The sequence below is a fragment of the Myotis brandtii genome, unplaced genomic scaffold (genome assembly GCF_000412655.1).
Source record: "Myotis brandtii unplaced genomic scaffold, ASM41265v1 scaffold1606, whole genome shotgun sequence".
NCBI classification, from domain to species: domain Eukaryota; kingdom Metazoa; phylum Chordata; class Mammalia; order Chiroptera; family Vespertilionidae; genus Myotis; species Myotis brandtii.
The window spans coordinates 539,682-563,576 of record NW_005355862.1 but is presented as its reverse complement, the minus strand read 5'-3'; the positions used below and the strand labels follow the sequence as shown (position 1 = coordinate 563,576).

Sequence of the window (23,895 nt, the reverse complement as noted above, 5' to 3'; positions counted from 1 at the left end):
ACTGAGATTTCCAACAGCTTGGGCATCTCTTTGTTTGTAAAGGACAGAAAGCTATTATAAATCAGCCTGAGCAAAATCTATAATAATAAAAATGTAATATGCTAATTAGACCGGACGTCCTTCTGGACATCCTTCCTTCTGGACAAAGCCACAAGAGGCGGGGGCCAGGGCCAAGGCCCTTGCACGAATTTCATGCATCGGCCTTTAGTAATGAAATAAAAGGAATTTATCATAAGGATTCTGAGGTATCCCACACAAAATCAGGACAGGGATGTGGCCATCCTCTGGGGTAACTGGACCTGGAGACCCGCACAGCATGGACATTATTATCTTGCTCTTCTGTCCTGCTTCTCTCTGTCATTCTGGTTCATTTACTTTAGTCTCATCTTCCCTTTCCCAGCTGGCCTCGGGAAGCTCCCCTGGGCTGGGCTGGGTAGCGTCTGGTCTAGAACAAGTGCCCACTTCTCTTTCTCATTTCTAGTCTCTTTCCCAAGGAGGCGCCTCGCAGGTGCAGTCTGGATCAGGAGCCCTCCCCTGACCGATGGACCAGAGGATGGGCTACTTGGCACCGCTGTGCCTGCCACCATAGTGCAGATGGTTGGCAGGAGAAATGGCTTTGGAAAGGGGCAGAGGGTCAGCCTGCAGATGGAGGCCAGAGCTGAAGGGTGACATCAGGTACATTAAACAGCTAAGTGTTTACCAAAAATGCACCAGAAAGACCTAATTTGTACTGCCATAGGGTCCAGAGTCATACCAAAATGTTTGCCTCTGGCAGGAGAGGGGTGTTGTTTTCTCTATAAAGAGAAATGAAATGCTACTGTGCTCCAGAGGACGTGTGCACATGGGAGCGTCAGGACTGAAGCTTTAGATGGCTAGAATGCCCAGATGCATTCTCTAGCTTGTTTCATGCAATACAGAGCCATCTTGATCATCAATTTTCTGGATATAACAAAAAATGTGAGCAGAGTGCTGATTATTTTATTTAATCTCTTCCACAGTCTGATAGAGTAAGTTTTATTATGATTCCTATTCTACAGATGAGGAAACTGAGGCTCAGAGAGGTTAAGTTGCTCAAGGCAGGGAGCAGAGAAGTCAGGATTCAAAACTCAAATCTCTATCAGAACTTTCCAGCCAGTGTCCTGTGGAATAGGGATGCTCTTGTGGCCTTGGAAAGGTCTGGTGTAGTCAGAGCTCTTGGGTTGGTCAGCTTCAGCCACAGCAGCCTCAGGAGGACTCTAAATCCCCACTGGTTTACCCATGTGCCACACACAGATTATCATCTTCCATGTGTGCCATGTTGTGAGGAGATTGGGAAAGACTTTCCGTATATTTTTTAATGTAAAAAAATGTCATTAAAATAAAAGAATTTTCAGGTGCTAGGATTTAAATATTTAAATGTAACTTTGTTTTGTGCTCGCCCAGTTTGGGGTATGCAGGACCGCACTTACTCACACCAAGTATGGTGATGAATGCCAAGTGCTGACAATTGCATTTGGTTTTTCACATTCTTGCCTTCTCTGATAAACTCTCCAATGAAAATTAGGAGCATGAGAAAATACACAACCAAAAATGACAGTCAGCGATTCCATGTAATGGTAGAACTGACATGTGAGGAAATAGACATAATGGCTTGATTCCATAGGGCTTATTAATATAAGTGTGTTTGAAAACCATTCAAGAAGTTAAGGAGGGAATCACCCATTTAAAATGAGAGAGAAGTGTCAGGCACTTTCCTTTTTTCATTGCCAGTGAAACCCCCTTTTATTCTGTGCTTAGCACGGGGAAATAAACCAAGCCTTGGAAATTGGTTCTCTTCTGTCTGTGGTAGGTTGAGATGTCACAGAACACTAGGCTTGGCATGCAAGGTAAAAAGGCTTCTGAAAAAACACTCTCCTTCCTGGAACAAGGAAAAAGAAATGTGAGGTGAGTCCAATCCTTGTTCACTCTTACATGCTCCTTTGAACTTGGTCATTTGAGTGTTTGAAGCTTAGAGTTGTAGCAACCACTTGTATGGATGAACAAAAGCCCAAGGTGAAAATCCCCAATGCTGAGGACAGAAAAGAGGGAGAGAGGCTGGGTGCTTGAAGGTATTTTTAGTCCACCCTCTACCCCCACAAGCCCCAGAACCAGCTAGCTGCAAATTTCTTATCATTTAAATAGATGATAGATGGAGAGGAGGAATGGAAGGTGGATGTCTTTTCTTATTTAAGAAACCTATGCTCTTACACACAGACAACAGAAGGGTGGGTACCAGACGGGAGGGGGAAGGAAGAGGACAAAGAGGGCAAAGGGCGTCAAACACCTGATGAAAAGCGACTAGTGAGCACACAGTAGAGTAGACAGATGTATTGTAAAGCTGTGCACCTCAAATTCTTATGAGGCTATTAGCCACTGTTACCCCAATACATTTAATTTAAAAAAGAAACTAGGAAAGGAGTGAAACAAAATTGCTGCCTTAAAAAAAAAAAGAAAGGAAGGAAGAAACCGTTGGTGAGTATTTGCTATTTGGTGAAAGCATCATAGCTAAAACAAGTGGACTATTAGATAATAAAAGGCTGATATTTTAAAGATTAACTATTGAAGATACAACTATTGAAACAAAAATACATAAGTGTCATATGAAATTCAAATACTGCTAAGATGAATAATGCAAAATGGGTTAGTTCCCTGTAAATCATTTCTGAAGGAAATTATCATTAATAGTGTGGTACATATGCTTTCTTCCCCTCCATTATTATTACTATCAACTTTTACATTTATTCCAATACTTGTAACATACTATTCATAATGTTTTATGATGTCCTTTTCCACTTAATAGTATGTCTTTGTACAAACTGTGGGTCTCACTCAATCTTTTTAATGGCTATGCAATATTCTGTAGTACATACAACCTTCCGGGATAGCATTTGGCAGGAGCTGTTAAAACTAAAATGCTCAACATTAGTATCTTCAGGAGTTATCCTATAAAATATGCCCCAAACAATGCAAAAATGTCTGTAGCTTAGAATATTCATCGTAGCTTTGTGTTGCCTGTAACAATGACAACAAGGTAAGGACATTGAATATGACTCTATTTTAGTTCTTGATCTCATCTTTTAATTATGTGTTAATATTTTCCTGATTGCAATAACATACAAATAGTTACTAACTTGAGTCTGCTTTTAAACTTTCTTTTAAAGCAATTATCCTGCTGCTGTATTTGTGGAATTTTTTGTCACTTTGAAAGCAAAATGCTTTCACCAAGAAAGTGAGATAAAATACTGATTCACCTAGACCTCCCTGGGTTTGTACTCTGTGATTATTGATGGGCTAATGGGCTGTACAGTTTTAATGAGTAGAACATAAATGCAGAGATAGAAAAAGATAGGAGCTTTCTCCTCAGAGTGATATGCCTTAATTATACTTAACTCCTCAGGTTATTAGCTGCATAACTACCTGTGAAGAATCTATCATCATTCTCATAAAACTAATAAATTTGCTTTTACAGATTGAATATAATTTTATCACTTACTTCAGAGAAAAAAAATGATTGAATTTGAAAATGATAAATTCATGTCATTTATTCAAGTATTAGAGCCCTTGTCACATTATTCAGTAAGTATTTATTGAATGCTTTGTGCCAGGCACTGTTCTAGGTGCTGGGGTTATAGCAGGAAAGAGAATAGATAAGATCCTTATCCTAAAGCAAATTGCACTCTAGTGACATAGGAGTTAAATGAAAATTCTATGCGGATTGCCCTAGCTGAAACTTAGGGGAAGGGGGGAAGTGGCTGCTTGGCACCAACCTGGACATGACTAAATACTTTATATTTTTATTGAAATGAGCATTCTTTCTTAAATAAGTGAGAATTCATTGCAAAATAAAAATTCATAACTATTAGTTGTGTGATCAATTAGATATTTAGTAACATGTTTGTAGTAATAGATGAGTATTTGAGACTTCCAGTGAGATGTGTAGAATTTGTAGTGGGGTTATATTGAAATTTACTTAATATCTACTTTTTATCAGTTATCAACTTAGTGGCTTCAAACAGCAATCCCTATTCTGTGGGCTAGCGATTACTGCTGGGCTCGGCTGGCACGGTTCTTCTCTGTCCCACATGGTGTTGGCTTGGCTCATTCAGGCATCTGCATTGAGTTGGCAGGTCAGTTGGGGGCAGCTTGCTCCCAGTTGGCCTCATTCACATTCTGGCTGGGGCTCCTCCATCTCGTCCATATTCCCTCTCCAACAGGTTGTCTTGGGCTTGTTCAATAGCAACCGTGTTCCAGGAAAATGAGAGAAGAGGCAAGTTATTCATTACATGTCGGCTGTATTTGTTGATTAAAGTAAGTCATGCAGCTAGCCAGCCAGATTCAAGAAGGAAAGAGATTCCATGGCTTGATGAGAGGATTTGCAAAGAATGTGCTGCCATTTTTAATCTACCACATTTTGTTATTCTGTTGTTGGACACCAAGCAGGTAGGAACTAAATATAAAATAGCACCTACATGTGATGATGTTTTGATCATAATTTGGTATGGTTACATTTGTCCGACAGCTAAATTAGAGTTCTCCCACTTAGACGTCACCGCCATGGCACCGGGAATCAATTCTCCGGTCTCTTCATAGCCAGTTAACCACAACTTATCGTTTCTAATAAACTACACTCTCATTCTTCCTAGGTGAGTTCTGCTAGTCTGTTCTTGTCAGAAAGACACATGAGCAGCAGATCACCAGGTGGCTAGGTTAATTTTTAATTGTCATGTTTATTCCAGTGAAAAATAGATTTGCCTGTTGAGCTGAGAAAAATGGAGATGAGGTGTAAACGGTGGCTTGAATTCGCTGGAATTCAATTTACTCTCATGGAGGTTGCGCAATTGTCATGTCAATGAGGGATTGCAAAGCAGACAGTCTTATACCGTGGTGGTGGGACTATAAATTGACACCCCATTTTTAGGGCACCTTGGATGTTTCTATGACAGCTAACCATATATCATATTGTAATAGTCCTAACCTGTTTCCTCTTATTGGGCACAGTGAAGGGTCATTTCCCAAAATGCGTTCCAAAGAACACTCATTCCAGTAGAAGAAAGTGAACCAGCGGCTCCAACAGAAGGTTCTCATGTCCAACCTAGTCTGAAAATACTTGATACCTTGGTCCTTCTTTGAAATTTGCACAATATTATCCTTTGAAAGGCCCTGGGGAGCTGAGCAGTAGAACAATCCATGTAACTGCATCACAAAGCACATTAAGCTTTCCCAACTTAAGTATAAGGTCTTCTCCTTCAGTCTTCCCAATCACACACCCCATACATAACACAATTACTCACTTCCTACGCCCAACCTCCTAAAGTGCTGATCTGGGAAACTGTAGAGGAATTTATGCATCAAAATAATGACTGGACTAGAAGATCTCTATAGGTCTATGATTCTGTTTCCTTAGCCAGAGTTAGAATTTTGAAATGTTTTCTCCTTAGCGTCTACCTCTTAAGTAACTAATTTTGGTCATATGTTTTAATGACTAAATTGTTATAGTTTGTAAGTTCCAGGACAGTATAAATTGGTATTTGTGTTGACAAACATTTCTTATTTTCAATGTAAATATTGAGGTTAATTCATTACAGTTGGACCATGCAGATCTCATCTAAAATCTTGTATGAGGATAGTATTTACTAGTAGCTGTCCCCATCTGCTTCAGTTTGTGTTTAAATAGTTAATATGGTTATAAATGTGCTTGAGCTGGGTAATTTGTCACCTAGTTAGGCATTTTAAAATACTAATTACAAAATCTAATGACTGTGTCTAATGATGGGATACTTAATAGGAAACACTACTGAGCAATGTCTGGGAAGGTTGAGAGCCTCTTGAATATTTGTTGTTGTTCTTGTTCTAGTCTTGAGAGATCAATGATCTAGACACACATGACTCCTATGAGCCCTAGTTGGTGTGTGTATTCTCTCTCCTTTCTCTTCCCCTCACTTCATATTTCCCAAAATAAGAAATTTTTTTTTTTGCTGGGGTCTCTGCACGAAGCTGGCTTGATCAGATTTGGGAAGTGGGATAAAAATTCAGAGAATACATGGGTATATATCCTTTCCTGCCCTCCTTCCAGTCTACCATTTTTACCTCAATACCAAGAAAAAATGGAGTCAGTATAGATATAGATGTAATCTGTGAGTATGTATGTATCCACTCACATCAATTTTTTTTTCTTCCAGAGGTAGCCAGCAAGAGTGAACACTATAAATGGTTGTCAGGGGCAATGTACCTTTCCCAGATTTTGTTCTGTGAGTTGGAATCAATCTTGCTGCTATAAATACATCACTATGATCAGCCTGATTAGCCTGGCGGTTATGATTCCTACTCAGAGCCAAATACCTCCTAGCCAAGACCTCATAAACTTGCCAATTTTTTTCACCTCGTTTATTGTGAGAAGTCATTGGGTCTCCTTCCACTGTTGTGCTTTCCTATGATATTTTAGGTATATTAACCATAAATTGAGTATTGTTAATCTACAAAAAATTGAAGTCAGGAAGTCATGGAACAGTCATTCATCATGGGCTTTGGCTCAGTGACTTGGAAGTATAAGAACAATAAAAGCACTGGCTGTGTAGCTAAATGCCTGGAGGTTGAGTGAAACTGAATCAGAGAAAAAAGAACTTTTAGCTAATCTGTGAGGAACTTCAATATTTGATTTACCAAAAGATGCCTCTTCTCCATCAATATTTCTATTTTGGAAAATATGTTATAGATGCTTTTTTTGGTCTGATAACCTGCTAAATTATATTCATTTAACATTCATGAGACAGTGTTTGATGACATTAAGACCATTGCTTTCTCTGTCAGAGTTACTTTGATTTATGAGGATTCTATAAATGTGTTCTAATATTAGTATTTGGTGTTCGGGAGTGGGGTTATTAAAATAGTGGGTAAGATATAAACCTGGAACTTCTGACAAAGTTATTATTTCTAGACAGAAAGAGCCTTCTTGAGAATGAAGCTAATATAGGTGAGACTAGATGATGTAACTTAAGCCTCTGGATATAGCCATGGCTGGAGTTTACTGTTGCTTACTGCATGAGCCAATATATTCCAGTTTTTGCTTGGGTCATTTTGAATCAGATTTCTCTTTCTTGCCCTCAAGTGTTCTTATTGGTACATTTTCCCAGCACATAACCTGCTCCAGTAATTTTAAACACATCAGTTATCTAATTCAGTTTGAAAAGTAAAATTTCCAGGAAAAAAGTGTTGTATATGTGCTGCTGGAATGTATACTTTTATCATTAAAAAAATCCACCTGAGCCTGGCCGGTGTGCTCAGTGGTTGAGCGCTGACCTATGAACCAGGAGGTCATGGTTCACTTCCCAGTCAGGGAACATGCCTGGGTTGTGGGCTCCATCCCCAGTAGGGGGCGTGCAGGAGGCAGCCCATCAGTGATTCTCTCGCATTGTCAATGTTTCTATCTCTCCCTCTTCCTTTCTCTGAAATCAATAAAAAAATATTTTTAAAAATCCACCTGAAATTTTAATTTAAATAATAGAAAAAATCTTTCATTCATATTTAAAATACTATAATATTATATGCTTTGCAGGATTATGTAATGCAAGCAAAATGAAAGTTATTACTTAACCTTGTGAATTTGTCAGTTTAAAAAATATTTTAACTTCCTCCCTCCCTGTTTTCCTTAGACACTGTCATATTACAGAAAAGATTCAAGGTATAAGGGTGAACAAAAATAGAAGATAGCAAAACCTAAAAGTCTGTGGTGAAGGCTAAGCCAAGAAAAAAAGAAGCAAAAGATCTTAGAACATACTGATCTATACACTTATTCAATTATTATTGATCTGTACATTTATTCAAACTTGTAGCTGAGGTACACATTTGGCTTGGAGCTTCAAGCAGGTAATGAGAAAATGGAAACAAATTACTTACCTTGAAATAAAAATTACCCAATACTCAGGAATTTTTACATCTCTTTTATAGGAAGAGAATACAGAAAATTTCATGTAAATACCAGTGGTTCTTATAAAACAAGAGACTATGACATCATAAATCCAATTCAGTATAGCAATTTGGGGTTGGGGTAGAGGTCAAGGGAGGAAACAATTGAAGGAGGTGACATCACACTACAGGAACCTATGGTGACATGATTCAGGAGAAAGTCTTGAAGATTTTCCTGAGGACCCAGGAGAGCAGATGGACCAACTGTGATTCATGCTTTTCCTGGCTGAATATCTTTATATATAAAAGCCAAGCGACTGGAATGACGGAACGACCAGAATGACCAGTAGCTAAGGCAAGCACTGTGGTGGTCAACCGACCTGATCGGGGCCCCAACTGGACCCCCCACAACCTCCTGCTGCTCCTCCCCCTGGTCAGCCTCGCCCCTGATCAGGGTGGGAGGCGATCGTGGGCAGGGCCAGCCAGCTGACCTTCCACGGCACCTCCCCAGGCCAACCGACCCCCATCGGATCTGGCTGGCCAGACCCCACCCATGCATGAATTCATGCACCAGGCCTCTAGTTTTTAATAAATAGGTTTATTTTTAATAAATTTGTTTGCAAATGAACTATAAGCTACTTTATTTTTTGTTGTTAATCCTCACCCAAGGATATTTTTCTATTGATTTTTAGAGAAAGTGGAAGGGAGAGGGGGAGACAGAGAAAAATATCAATGTGAGAGAGAGAGAGACATCAATTGGTTGCCTCCTGCACATATTCTGGCAGGGAACCTGCAACCAAGGTACGTGCTCTTGACCAGAATCGAACCTGGGACCCTTTAGTCCATGGGCCAACGCTCTATCCACTGAGCCAAACCAGCTAGAGCTAACCTACTTTCTTCAGAAATTCTAGCAAAGATCCTGTACTTGCAAAACACATTAAAAAGTTACATTGGAGCCCAGCCATAGTGGCTCAGTGGTTGAGCATTGACGTATGAACCAGGAGGTCATGGTGAGATTCCTGGTCAGAGCATATGCCCAGGTTGTTGGCTCGATCCCCAGTAGGGGCATGCAAGAGACAGCCAATCCATGATTCTCTCTCATCACTGATGTTTCTATCTCTCTCTCTCCCTCTCCCTTCCTTTCTGAAATAAAAAAAAAATATTTTAAAAGAAGTTACCATGGGAATTTTAATGTCTCTGGGGGCTAAGCCAACATCTGCTGCATGTCTAGGTGCCTCTGAAGTCATCTCTAAAAAGGTAAGACTTGAAATCATAATCCTTGCTGAGAAGGGTAATTTACATTTTGCAGATGCTGTTCAGGGGTGGCTGCCAAGCAGAGATACAAGGTCAGGTGATGACAAAACTGAGAGGTGGAATCTAATTATCAACATGTACTAAGCATATTTTATTCATCTTTTTTCCCTCTGAAAAGTAAGAAAAGGAAACGAGTGTTTGTAAACAACTTCTACACGACTCTCTCCCACCTAGGCAGGCTTCTGGTAGATGTAGGGATGCTTTTCCCTTAGGAGAGAGAGGGGGGAAGGGGGGGGTGCAGTGTGGTCTCCGGTGTGGGTTGTGAGACATGACGAAGTGTGGTACGTAGGCGTAAACGTTTTCTGTAAAGAGAGCGCTGTAGAACTGTGGTGGCTTCGTTCTGTAGTTTATCCTTAACAAACAGCAGATTAGCAATTGCTGTCTGGGTTGCTGGTGTGCTGGGTTATAGGATTAGCTATGTGGCTGTGGCGAAAGGTGGAAGTTGAAATTGGGTGACAGGCTGAATGTTTGTTTGGTAGCATATGATCCTATCGTGGAGGGTGTTTATGCAGTTAAAGAATAATGTTTTGAAAAGACAAAAATCTTCATTTTCATACGAGGAAAAAATGAAGATGGACAAATGTTTTATTACTCTTATTAATTAATGATGGAACAAAGACATTCCCACTCATTCAAAGGAGAATCCAAAGAATGGACAACTATATATCCCATCAGAAATGCTGAAATGAAATTGCTTGATAGATACAGAAGTGATCAGTATCCACAGGGCAGTTATGATTGCATGCCACCAGACACCATGGACATTTCTGTGGGCAAGAATCATTTACGTTACTTTCAATGTTTAGCTCAAAGACAACAAAAGATGGCGATAACCCACATACTGTAGACCGTTTGTGTTGGTTTCTACTTTAAAATCTTGCACAACTTTTCTTGACAATGCCTCAGCATAACATGCAAGGTTTATGGAAAAATTTGGCTTGCTGTCAGACTCAGAATAAATGCTAACGCCTTAGCCTGGCCACCAAATCCTTATGATGTGCATCCTTCCTATCTCCCTGACCTTATTTCTAGCACCTTCCCTCTTCTTACTCTGCCCCAGCCCACCACTCACTTCTTTTCTTTTTCTTGAATTTGTCAGAAAACCCCCAAAGTAAAGCATTTGTGTTCCCAGTGTCATTGAGATATGATTGATGGATAAGCTTGTGTAAATATAAGGTATACAACATGATGATTTGACACATGTATTGCTAACTAATTACCACAATAGAAATAGTTAACATCTCCATCACTTCACATAATGATCGTGTGTGTGTGTGTGTGTGTGTGTGTGTGTGTGTGTGTGCTGAGAACAGTTAAGATCTGCTCACTTAGCAGCTTTCAAATATATACTACAGCATTGCTAACTATAGTCACCATGCTGTACGTTATATCCCCAGAACTCAGTCATCTTATAAGTGGAAGTTTGTACTCTTTGACCAACATCTATTCATTTTCCCTACCCCAAGCCCCTGGCAACCACCATTTTACTCTGTTTCTATGAGTTTGGCTTTTTAAGATTCCTAGAAGTGCTATCCTACAGTATTTGTCTTTCGCTGTCTGATTTATTTCACTTAGCATAATGCCCTCAAAGTCCATCCCTATTGTTGCAAATGGCAGGATTTCCCCTTTGTACCCCTCATGGCTAAATAATATTTCATTATTTACACATATACATATACATATCCCCACAGCTTTATCCATTTATCTGTTGGTGGGCACTTAGATTGTTTCCATATCTTGGCTACTGTGAATAATGCTGCAATGAACAGAGGAGTGCAGCTATCCCTTCGGAATCCTGATTTGGTTACATTTCCTTTGGATATATCCCCAGATATATACTGGTTTTCACAGTGGCTGTAAAATTTGACATTCCCACCGGCAGTGCCCAAGGGTTCCCTTTTCTCCACATCCTCATCAACACTTGTTATCCCTTGTCTTTTTGTTAACAGCCACTTTAACAGATTTGAGGTGACATCTCATTGTGGTTTTAGTTTGCATTTCCCCAATGAGTAGAGATGTTGAGCATCTTTTCATGTACTTGTTGACTGTTTGTGTGCATTCTTTGAAAAATGTCTCTCCAGGTCCTCTGCCCATTTTAAAATTGCATTGTTTGCTTTTTTTTTTTTTTTTTTTTTTTTTTTTTTTGCTACTCAGTTGGATAAGCTCCTTAAGTATTTAAGATATTAACCCCTTATCCCTTTACAGCTTGCACATATTTTTTCCCACTCCACAGTTGCTTTTTTCATATTGTTGATTGTTGCTTGTGCTGTGCAGAAGCTTTTCAGTTTGGTGTTGTCCCACTTGTTTATTTTTGCTTTTGTTGCTTGTGCTTTTGATGTCATATTAAAAAAATGTTGCCAATACCAATGTCAAGGAGTTTATTTTTCCTATGTTTTCTTCTAGGAGTTTTATGCTTCAGGTCTATGTTTAAGTCTTTAATTCATTTTGAGTATATTTTTGTGAGTGGTGTAAGATATGGGTCCAATTTCATTTTTCTACATGTAATTATACAGTTTTCCCAACACCATGATTTATTAGAGAGATACCCTTGCCCCATTGAATGTTCTTGGTTCCCTTGTCAAATATTAGTTGATTGTATATGTGTGAGTTTATTTCTGAGCTCTTGATTCAATTCTATTGGCCTATGTGCCAGTTTTTATGCCACCACCGTACTGTATTGATTACTATAGTTTTGTAATATAGTTTGAAATCAGAACTTGTGATGCCCCCAGCCTTGTTCTTTTTTCTTAGGATTGCTTTTGGTATTTGGGGTCTTTTGTAGTTCCATAGGAATTTTAGGATTTTTTTTTCTTGTTCTGTGGAAATGCTTTGGGAATATTGATAAGAATTTTAATGAATCTACAGATGACTTTGAGTAGTATGGACATTGAAACAATATTAATTTTTTAAATCCATGAACACAGGATATTTTTTCACTTGTGACTTCTTCAATTTTTTAATTAAACTCTTATAGTTATCAGTGTATAGCTCTTTTACCTCCTTGGTTAAATTTATTCTTAAGTATTTTATTTTTTAGGCTATTGGAAATAGAATTGTTTTATTTTTTTAGACATTTCATTGTTTGTATAGAAACACATCTGATTTTTATATTTTGATTTTGTATCTTGCAACTTTACTAAATTTTTCAATTAGCTTTATCAGTTTTTGCTGGAAAGTTTAAAATATTCTGTATATAAGATGTCATCTGCAAACAGACAATTTTATTTATTTATTTACAGATTGGATGCCTTTTTTCCCCTTCTTTTTCTTGCCTAATTGTGTCAGGCATTATACTGGGCCCAGGGACACAGTTGTGAACAAATACATCTTTTTCAGAATTATAGCTTTTGAGTATTAGGATACATTGTTTTGGACAATAATAGTTATCAAAAGGTTTCTAAAAGGGGTTACACTTTGTTGAAAACTCAAAGGGGATATGGGACAAGGGATAGCAATTTAATATTTGGGAACAATATTTCCAGGCCAAGCCTAAACAAAAGATTTGAAAAGAGAGCATAAAAGAGAGAATTTGAAAGCAGAAATTAATTGCATTAAAGCAAGGCTTGGCTCTAAAAGCTGAAATTAAATATAATATTTTTAAAAAGATGTTTTGGGAATGGTAAATTTTTAGATTTAAAATATCTGAATTATATAATTTTCCCTGTTTGTAGACTCTTGACTTCATAATATATTAAATTTGATGGGATGCAATTGCACATTTTAACTTACAAGAAGTTGATTTTATAGACACAAGTTTTATTAGATTTTTCTGAGAATGATGACAGTTGAATTTCTGCTTTTGATTTTTAGCACCTGTTTAGACAGACATAAATAAAGAATTTGTCAAAAGGAACATATTAACCCAATTAATTTCTAGTTCTGTAGCACATTTTTCCCCCAAGAGAAAATGCATATATCCATCAACACAGATCCACTCTGACAAATTAGCTTTGATCCTTTGTTCACAGCTAACATTAAGAAAATGTAATCAGGTATGAACCATGCTTGTTCTTCCAATAGAGTGTAATTTTAATGTCTTACAATTTGAAGACTTAAAAAAGGAATCACACCAAAGAAAATTACTCCTTTCAGAATCCAGTAATAGAACTGCCACAAAGGTCAAAGTTATCTAGGAAAAAGAGAGCTAATTCATGTGTGTAAATGAAAGTGGACTATGGGTTAACATTTAGGCTTAGTGAAAGATTGACTTTTGGCTTCTAGGTTTTTATAGATTATTAAATAAACCAGCCCAGAGAATGATTTATTTTATTCAAACTATGCTTGGGAAGCAACACAGCAGCAAAGCCAAGCTCAACTTTTAACTGTCAGTCAAGCCTATAGTTTTTGGTTTGGCTGTCTTGAAATGCTGAAAAAAATATGCATAAAGATTGTGGGGATTGTAGCTACTTTGTAGTTAGCAACAAGAACTTGGCCCATGTCAAATAGGGAGTGATGGCATGTGCCTCTTTTTTAAGATGCTTACTGGGTATTGGTTATCTACTGCTACTTAAAAATTTCTCCAAAACTGTAGCTGAGAACAGCAACAAACATTTCTTGTCTCACATGGTTTCTTGACTCAGGAATTCAGGAGTGGCTGAACTGGGGGATCTAGCTCAGGGTCTCTGTTGAGGTTGCACCCAAGATGTCAGCTGGGGCTGTGTCATCGGAAGGCTCGACTGGGGCTGGGGGTCCACTTCCTAGAAGGCTCCTTCACATATTGCCGGTTGTTGGCAGGAGGCCCCAGTTCCTCAACAAGAGGAGCTCTCTACAGGCTACTTACCTTTTCTTGTGATATTACAGCTGGCTTCCCACAGAGCAAGTGATCCAAGAAAGTAAAATGGTAGTCATGACATTTCTCATGACTTAGCTTGGGACGTCACTGTTTTTGTTTTTGTTTTTTGTTTTTTGTCCACACAATGTTTTTATTTTTATTCAACTATAAGCAAACAACAGAATTAACACATTTAGCAACTCCAGACTGGCTTTTGTTACACCAATGAAGAGTGATAAATTTAACAGGCACAGACTAACACATTTTAGAGAACCTCTCACCCAGCCCTGCAGCTCAACAGTAAAGGGACTCTCCAGACTGGGTTGTTATTCTTATGTCAACAATCTGATGACTACATCATAGTACCCAAATAGACCCCAAAATGGAGTTTAAATTTGATCAACACAAATCCAGGGTGTGTGAGCCTGTACAATGATAACGGACAGGCAGAAGGAAAAGTCACCCTACACCTCTGTCTGCTCAGGTCTCGCCTGTGAGAGTGGGAACAGGGAAGAGGAGAAATCAACATGGATCACTGACCTTGAGAACACTGCTTGGGCCCCCAGGGCCATGTCTGTCTCCTGGCTTTCCCCTACTTCCCAGCCAGCTGCTCATAGAGTCATTCCATTCAGCCTGGTAACACGTGCCGGCCACTGGGGACCCGAGGTTGTACTTTTGCGGAAAGATGCCATCTTGAATTTGCCACGGTGGTCTCCAGATGGGTTGCTGAGAATGGGCTTGTCCCATTTGGTGGCTTGGCCTGCCTGAACCAGCCAGACGTAGCGGTGAAGGCCCTTAGGAGGCCCCGAGCCCACACAATCAGAGAGGACGGTGCCACTGCTGATATCGTCGTCCTTCATGTTGACCACCAGGAAATGGTGCCATTCCCTGAATTTGGGGTCCTTTCTGCTTGGAGCATCTGGGTCTGTCAAGACCAGGGTGTAGAGTTTACTTGGATCAAGGCCATCCCGTGAAATACCATTGGGCCAGTTCTTAACCTGGGTGGGTGTCAGCACTTTGCCCAGCTCGTCGACCTCTGCCCCAGAATATTTGACCTGCAGCGGGTGCTTCGGCCTCTTGTTCACTTCCTGCAGGCTCAAGGGCCAGGACCACTGGCTGAGGTCCACCAGCATCGTGGGGCCGAGCAGGAGGACAACTGGAGAGATGCAGGGGAACCAGGGGCAGGTCAACAGCCCTGACTAGAAGTCCATCACTGTCTTTTCTGAAGTATCCTACGCAGCCTTATTTAAGGTCAGAGGGTGTGACACACTAGAAGGTGGGGACCACTGAGGACCGAATTGGAGGCTAGACACCACAAATTTTCTGGGAAGTGGACGATAAGGCAGATCACAATTTTGAGGAATTTTATATTGGTTATAAAGAAACAAAGAAATGAATGCAACCCAGAAGAAATATAGCATTGAGGTATTTAAGAGTAAACTGGTTATTACCACCAGATAAGTTTTTAATTGACCTTGAGGTGCACCAACCTTAGACCTAATAGAAACAGTTACCAGTTCTAAATAATTAATGTGCTGGCTCAGAAAAATGAATATCTCATTCTGGCAGGGAGAATAAAACAGAAAACAGTCCCTCAGTCTTCTCTGGAATGCATTGGCAAATGCGTACTTTTCCCCGTTCTCAACCAGTAAGCATCTAAGAAACTATTCCATTTTCTAGAAAGATGGTAGATTACTGTTGGAGACCAGTTCCCTACACTGCTGTACGTGACTGGACTGTCACAAAATGTTCCTACATTTAACGTTTGAAAATATATGTTCTGAAGCATTTACTATGCAGCTTGTTGAATTATCTGCAGATAATTTGTGCAATCTGTACATGGAACCAAGAGGTGTGGATATGCGCAAAAGGTGCAATTATTTACGGACCATTAATCTTTCCATTTACCTTAGATTAATTAAACCTAGAGTCGTAAGACTGTTTCAAATTACATGATCTTGGACAAATCATTTAAACCTCTCCAGGTCTGTTTTCCCATAGGTGATGTTCATTCACTCATAGGCAGTTCACAATTATTTATCTGTATCTACGTGCCTCCTACTCTTCTGGAAGGTAGGGACACAGAGAGGATCACGAGAGACATGGCCTTTATGTTCTAGTGGGAGACCCATGAGATAAAGACAGACATGCTACCAAGCAGATGTGAGAGCGCTCTGAGACGACAGATCGGCAGGGTCACAGGAGTTCAATGGAGATCAGATTTAGGGAGGGCCGCCCTGGTCTGCAGGAAGAGATCTGCAGGAAGGCAGGTGTTGGGCCAGGCACAGAACGGCAGGAAGAGTGTTTAGGCAAAGGCATCGTAGGTGCCAGCTCCTGAGGCAGGAGTGTCCTCGATGTGTCTGGGGACGGAAGTGTGCCTTGAATTGAGTGAGCAATGGGAGGGGAGATGGGAAGGGAACTGGGGTGAGATCATGAGGGTCTTTTGTGTCTCACCGGAGACTTTTGTGTTTGATTATGAGTGACGCGAGAAGCCACCGGAGGATTTTGAGCAGAGAAGTGACTTAATCTGACATAGGACTTAAAAGGATCCCTGAGGATGCTGGGTGAAAATGGGTAGTAGGGACTCAAGCAGGGATGGATTCAGCCCACCAGTATATGGAACAATACTCTTGCATTCATTGGCCCAAGAGAAAGATGATGGTGGGAGGCCGGTGGGGAGGAAGGTTTCCAACTGGAAATCTTTGAAGATATGCCTGCTTGTCTTCCAGACCCGCCCAGACCATTGAATAAGGTCAGGTGTGTAAGCCCACCCCGTGCGACGTGCTGCCAAGAAGAGCCATCTCCTGTCCTATTTACTTGACTGCTGCCTCAACCCACATCATGCTCATTTAGTCTTTACAGAACGAGTTTATGAACTATTGACATGTATTCAACTGAACTTTAACCTGAGTGTGCACACCTGGTTGCCAAGCAAACACTATAATTTCCACCCCTTCCTTATTTGCCCCAGGGACCTTCTTGTTACCCTAGAGGTAAAAGAATCCAGACAGCTGCAACAGGCCTTCTTGTTCTTTGAGCATAAGAATTACTATATGAGGAAGAGTGTGTGTCTTACAGGTGATTTAATGGACAATTTAGGGCTATTTTTCTGTGCTTTAGATCAGTACTTTCAAAATAAATATAATGCAAGACCTCTTCAATTTTATTAGACATATTAAGAAAGTAAAAAGAGTCCAATCTTCTTCCATCACCATATATTTGATCCCCTTTTTTCCTTTACTACCCCTCCAACCCCTTCCCCTCTGGTAACCACAATGCTGTGTCCATGAGTTTTTGTTTACTTGGTTTTCTTGTTTGTTCATTTGTTGCTTTCAGTTTTATATCCCACATGTGAGTGAAATCATATGGTTCTTATTTTTTTCATCTTATTAACCAATGCACCCTAATACATTTAATTAAAAATAAAGTCTTTTTTTTTACTAAAAAACAAAAATAAAATAGTAAAAAGAAATAAGTGGTGTTAAGGACCTATTTTATTTAACCCAATATATTCAGAGTATAATTTCAACATGTAACAGTATAAATATTATTAATGTGGTAGTGTACATTCCTTTTATGCATATGAAGCATGTAGGGTTTAGCTTGTATGTATTTTACAGTTATAGCGCTTGCTTCTCAGGTTAGACTAGGCACATGGTGGACCCAGGTTAGACTAGGCACACATTGGATAGTGCATTGGAAGACTTTAGCTGTAACCTCAGTTTATGAGAAAGGAAGGTTTTAGGCAAAGGTTCTCCACAATCATCTGGGAAAAATTTTTTAATCCTCACCTGAGGATATTTTTTTATTGTTTATTAATTTAATGAGAGAGAAAGAGGGAGAGAGAGAGAGAGAAAGAGAGAGAGAGAGAGAAACATCAGTTGTCTCCTGTACTCACCCCAACTGGGAATCAAACCCACAACCTGGACATGTGCCCTGACCAGGAATCAAACCCATGACCCTTTGGTGTATGGGACGATGCTCCAACCAACTGAGCCATACTGGCCAGGTCTCCGGGAAATGTTTTATACCAAAGCGTGGGCCTCACTCCTGATCTTTGGTGCTAGTGGGGGCCAGACAGCAATGCTTTAATTTCTCCAGGGGTTCGATGTAGGCAGACAGTGTTGAGAAACCTTCCAAAAGAATGAGGTCACTTAAAGGAAAAGGCCCAAGTAGGGGCTCCACAAGCAGTCTGTATGCATGGCTCACTTTAAGAGAATCTTTGTCAAGAACCTCAACTTTCATTTGTTCTTCCTGCAGCCGAGCACGTGCCTTGGTTAGAGATCATGCTTCTCTTTTATAAATTGCCCTCTTCCCAGTTACCCGAGAAAGGCCCGCCTCATCCAGCATTGTACTCTTGTGTATTGCCCTGAAGAATAACATTTCCAGATTTTTTTTTTAAAAGCAAACAAAAAGGAACAAAGAAGAAATTGAAGAGAAGCAGCCTGTAATTGAGTCAGGGCAAGCCATCCTCGCCCTGCGCTCAGCCATCCATCTCATTAAGGAGAAGTCTGGTAATGAATTTCCTGCTAACCTTCGCCAGACATGTATGTTTTTTTGCTCAGTCGTGTGGTAATAGTAAGTGTAATTACAAATCAACTGAGTGCAACATTTTAATGCTGAGGGCTTATGGTCATAGGAAATCTAAACAAAAGTTTAACATTTTAGTTTCCCTACATATTTTTGTTGCAAAGAAGGAGGTTGATCAATAGATTTTAAAGCAGTGGTTGCCAGCCTCACGGACCACCAGTGGTCTGTGGACCACCTGCTGGTGACCGCTGTTTTAAAGCACAAAAAATGTCTTCTTTTAAAGTAAGATTCTGCGGTAGATGTGGAATAGCTGAACAATTTCAGGGGAAGAGGCAAACTGTGGGAAATATCTGACTGCTGACAGAGCATTCTTGTTCTTGAGTGGTCTTTGAAATGGGTGATGGTGGATGTCAAATTGGGATGATAGTTATATTCCTTCCAGTGAATATAAAAGATTGATGTAACGTTCTAAAAAAGTCAATGCAATACTTTCAATATTACAGAAATGACGTTCTTTTCAACTGATGATGAAAAGATGTAGTTGTCAACTTAATGTGTCAAGGTATATAAAGATTTAAAAAAAAATTTTTTTAGAGGATTAGGGAACAAAAAGCAATTGCAGACCAAGATTTAGTATACCTGCCAACCAGGATTTGAGTCAAGTTCTTTCATTTCCTACTTAAATGCCCTTTGCCAAGTTGTTTATCCTCTTTAAACCTCAGTTTCTTTATCTGTAAAAAGGGAATAACAATACCCACCTTCATTAAGCTGAGGTGGGGATGAAATGTGGTACAGTAAATTGACATATAATTAAGTACTGAAAATTGGTATCCCTCATTATCGATTGGCAGAATAAGTGGAAGAAGTGATGCTGATTGTAGCAGTAAAACCCATGAGAAACTCAAGCAAGCTTCCCAGGAGAAGTCCCTGCCCCTCCAGCCTCAGGCAGGCTGGTGTATAATAAGTGTCCGAAAGAACAAGTTGGATTGATGAGGATGAGAAATAACTTGTCATAACTATTAATTCAACTGAAGAGCAGTCCACCATTGACTGTCCCTATCTCTTCTCCACACTCATAATCTCCTATGTGGTTTGCAAATCTGGATAATTCTGATCACACACACACACACACACACACACACACACACACACACACTGCAACGGTCAGATCAGAGTTTAAATTAAATTTATTGAGATAACATTGGTTATTAGCAGAATACAAATTTCAGGTGTACAACTTTATCATATGAACTCTGTATACTCTGTTGTGTGTTCACCACCCAAAGTCTAGTCTCCTTCTGTCCCCATAGATTTGACCCCTTTCACCCTCTACGTCCTCTCCCCACCTCCCTTCCCCTCTGGTAACCACCATTTTGTTGTCTGTATCTATGAGTTTGTGTCTTTTGCTTGTTGCTTTCTGTTTTATATCCCACATGTGAGTGAAATTATATGGTTCATGTTCTTTTCCATCTGACTTACTGCACTTAGCATGATACCCTTGAGATCCACCCATGCTGTTGAAAATGGCAGTACTTCCCTTTTTCATGGCTGAGTAGTATTCCATTGCCTATATGTATCACATCTTCTTTCTCCAGTCATGTGTTGAAGGACACTTAGGTTGTTCCCATGTCTTGGCTATTGTAAATAATGCTGCAACAAGCATACGGGTGCACACACCTTTATGAATAAGTGTTCTGGTAGATACAGGAGATGTTGCTCCTGTTGGTCCTGAGGAGAGAGTCACGGAGCCTCCAGGTGTCTGTTTCTGGCTGAGTTGTGGGTCTCTTCCTGTTGATTGAATTTTAGCTGGACTATGGGTCACTTCTCACTCTTTGAATGTCTTGTAATTTGTAAAATGATGTTTAGGGTTATTGGACCTGGAGGAAGAGTGGAGGATAAAAGGGAGTGCCCTCTCCTTTTTCAGCCACATAATGTGAGTTTTTATCCATTTGAGCTGATCAGGGGTTGGGAAGGGTTCTGGCTTTAAGCATCGAGCAGCTCCTGAGATTTCCAGCACCTGAAATCAAAGTACATTTACTTTTTTAAAAAAATTGTGGTAAAATATATATAACGTACAATTTACCATCTTAACCTTTTTAAAAAAATCCTCACTGGAGGATATTTTTTTCCCATTGATTTTTAGAGAGTGGAAGGGAGGGAGGGAATTGGGAGGGAGGGGGAGAGAGAGAGAGAGAGAGAGAGAGAGAGAGAGAGAGAGAGATAAGAGAGACATATCGATTGGTTGCCTCCTGCATGCGCTCCAACCAGGGCCAGGGATTGAACCTACAACAGAGGTACGTACTCTTGACCAGGAATCGAACCCGTGACCCTTCATTCTGCAGGCCAATGCTGTAACCACTGAGCTAAACTGGCCAGAACCATGGTAACCATCTTTAAGTGTGCAGGTCAGTAGTATTAAGAACATTCACCTTGTTGTGCAGTCTATCTCCAGAACTCTTCATCTTGCAAAACTGAAGCTCTGTCCCCATTAAGCAATGACTCCCCAGACCCCAGTAACCATCACTGTACCTTCTGCCTCTATGGATGCGACTGTTCCAGGTTCCTCCTTTAAGTGCAATCGTACAGTATTTCTCTTTCTGTGACTGGATTATTTCACTAAGCATAGCATCCTCCAGTTTATCCACATTGTTGCAAATGGCAATATTTCCTTCTTTTTAAGGATGAATAATATTCCATTGTATATATTACACCAAATTTTATCAATTTATAAGTTGATGGATACTTACATGAATTCATCTTTAGGCTGTTATGAATAATGTTTCTATGGGGATGTGCAAATATCTTTCCAAGTCCCTGCTTTCAGTTCTTTTGGAGATATATCCAGAAGAGGAATTGCTGGATTACATAGTCATTTCATTTTGAATTTTTTGAGAAAACGCCATACTGCTTTCCACGGTGGTTGTACCATTTTACATTTCCACCAACAGTGCACAAGAGTTCCAATTTCTTCACATCCGTGCTGATATTTATTATTTTCTAGTGTTTTGTTTGTTTGTTTGTTTTTATATTAACCATCCCAGCAGGTGTGAAGTGCCTCCTTTGCTTTTGAGCCTAATACTCAACTTCCTGGGCAACCGGAGTGCCGATAGCTTTGATCTTGTCAGAAGTTGGATAAGACTCAGTTTACATCGGGGTTCAAACACGTTAGCTGAGGCGGGGCACCTCTCTCCAGGAGAGCACAGACCAAACGGCGCAGGAATCTGCACCGCGATCCTGGCAGATGTCAAAACCACTACACGTTCTGATGAGACTGTAGACGGTAGGACAGTGGATCCATGAATCTGCCACACTGCTAGGTTGTGAGAGTGTGCAGTCTGTGAGACCACAAGGCTACAAGCTCCTGACGCTAGAGCTATTCCTATTTCGAGGTGCGAGAGACCCCAGGGCAAGAGCATGAAGTTTCTTCTTGAGTCCAGCCCTCTGTTGGCCTCTATTTACTCAGCAACATTCCCAAGAGAATTACTGGGTAAAAGGATCATCTGCAGTTGTGCTTCCTGCAGATTCAAATCCAAAGCCCCAGCACTCAAATTCATCCAAAGTTTTGTTGCTTTTTATTGGTTCAAGCAACACGTGTCCACCTCAGGCATGATCGCTCTTCTCCCTGGCTGCCCGCGCCCGCGGCGCCTGGCCCCGGTGTGGAAACACGCTTGTCCTCTCACAAGGAGCTTATCCTCGGTCTTTTCCTTCTGGTTTTCTTTGTAACCACGTCTCTTTGATGGCGTTCAATAAAAGCCCGAGTTTTTTTCCTTTGTGTATTCATGGGCTGCTTTTTGATTGGCATGAAAGTCTTCCTGTTTTTCTCTGTTTTGATTGCCTTGTTTGTTTGAAAATAACAGAAATCCTTGCAAATTTGCTTGGGGGTGGGGGGCGGTGAATTTGTTATAAGTACACCCAGTTGTCTCAGACTTCAAGGGAAAAGGTAAAACGAGGTCTCCTGAGGAGCAAGACTCAGAAAATTATCAGGAAGCAAAGGGGAGGCTTGTTATTATCTTGTCTTTTATTATTATTCTTATTGAATGTCCAAGAGAGTTCATTTTTGCTTTATTCCCCACCCCCCCGCCCCCTCCAGTTTCCTCTGCTTCTCTTTGCACAAAGAACAATGGCCTCCCTTGCCTGGGAGTGAAATCATTTCCAGGCTCTTGCCCTGAAATTAACCAACACCCCAGGGCTGCACTCCAGGTCCCCGGCATGGAGAGTGCGGTCAGCGGCTTTGGTGAGGGTGCACTTCTGGCCCCACCGGCTCATGCCAGAAGGTCAGGGCCTTTTACTGTAAACATTACCACGGTGACTCCCTCCAGTGCTCAGACAGCTCTTCTCAGTGAGGAAGGATGAACATGTGCCAAAAGGTGATTTAAAAATAGAGCCCTCTACTCCCCTTAGCTCCAGCCACTTACCCCCTAGAAAGGGCCTTTCAGTCTTATTTGGACATTGTGTTACAGAAAATAATGGTAAGTGCCTATGAAATGTCTGACATTAATTAGCGTTCATATTAAATGTCAATCTTGTTTTCAAAAACGAATTCAGGGCTGTCTAACCAACCTCTTCTTCAAAAACTAATTTGGGGACTAACCACTTATCTCTCCCAATAGCAAAAACACCAAAAGCCCTCTTACTAACTGCATTGAATAATCAAAAAGCAATTCCCATTTACTGCCTAATGGCTAGATAATTAGACACAAGGAGCAGTAGTCTCTTCCTGTGTGTGCTTGTTGAGGTTCATAATCTTTTTCACTGATTAATTTTTAATCAACAGAAACGTGGAAGGTCTATATTAAATTATTATTATGGGCAACTTCTTAGGACCCCAGGGGCAGAGAACAGAGTGGAGTGAGTGGGGTGTGACTGAGTGATGTTCCTTCCAAGTCCCCATTTAAGTTTAAGTTTGGAAGGACCCATTTAAGAATGCCAAGAGATGAAAAGAGACTCTCCCAGAGAGAGGGCACCTGCATCTACTTGTGCCTGAGGCCACATATAGTTCCATAGGCCGATAAATCCCTTTTGTGGCTTAAAAAAGAACTTATTAATAAACTAGAGGCTCAGTGCACAGAAATTTGTGCACTCAGGGGGGGTCCCTCAGCCTGGCCTGTGCCCTCTCACAGTCTGGGAACCCTCGAGGGATGTCCACCTGCTGCCTTAGGCCCTCTCCCCGGGGGAACGGGCCTAAGCTGGCAGTCAGACATCCCTCTGGCAGCCCGGGAGCCCTCGGGGGATGTCCACTTGCCAGCGGGGAGCAGGCCTAAGCTGCAATCGGACATCCTTAGCACTGCTGAGGAGGCGGGTGAGGCTCCCACCACCACCGCTGTGCTGGCAGCCGTCAGCCTGGCTTGTGGCTGAGCAGA

General features: G+C 40.7%; 1 pseudogene; it reads right to left on the bottom strand.

Annotated features, from left to right (window-relative positions):
• Window positions 1-14,616: 14,616 nt before the first annotated feature.
• On the bottom strand, window positions 14,617-15,138 carry LOC102248702 (annotated as a pseudogene).
• Window positions 15,139-23,895: the final 8,757 nt, after the last annotated feature.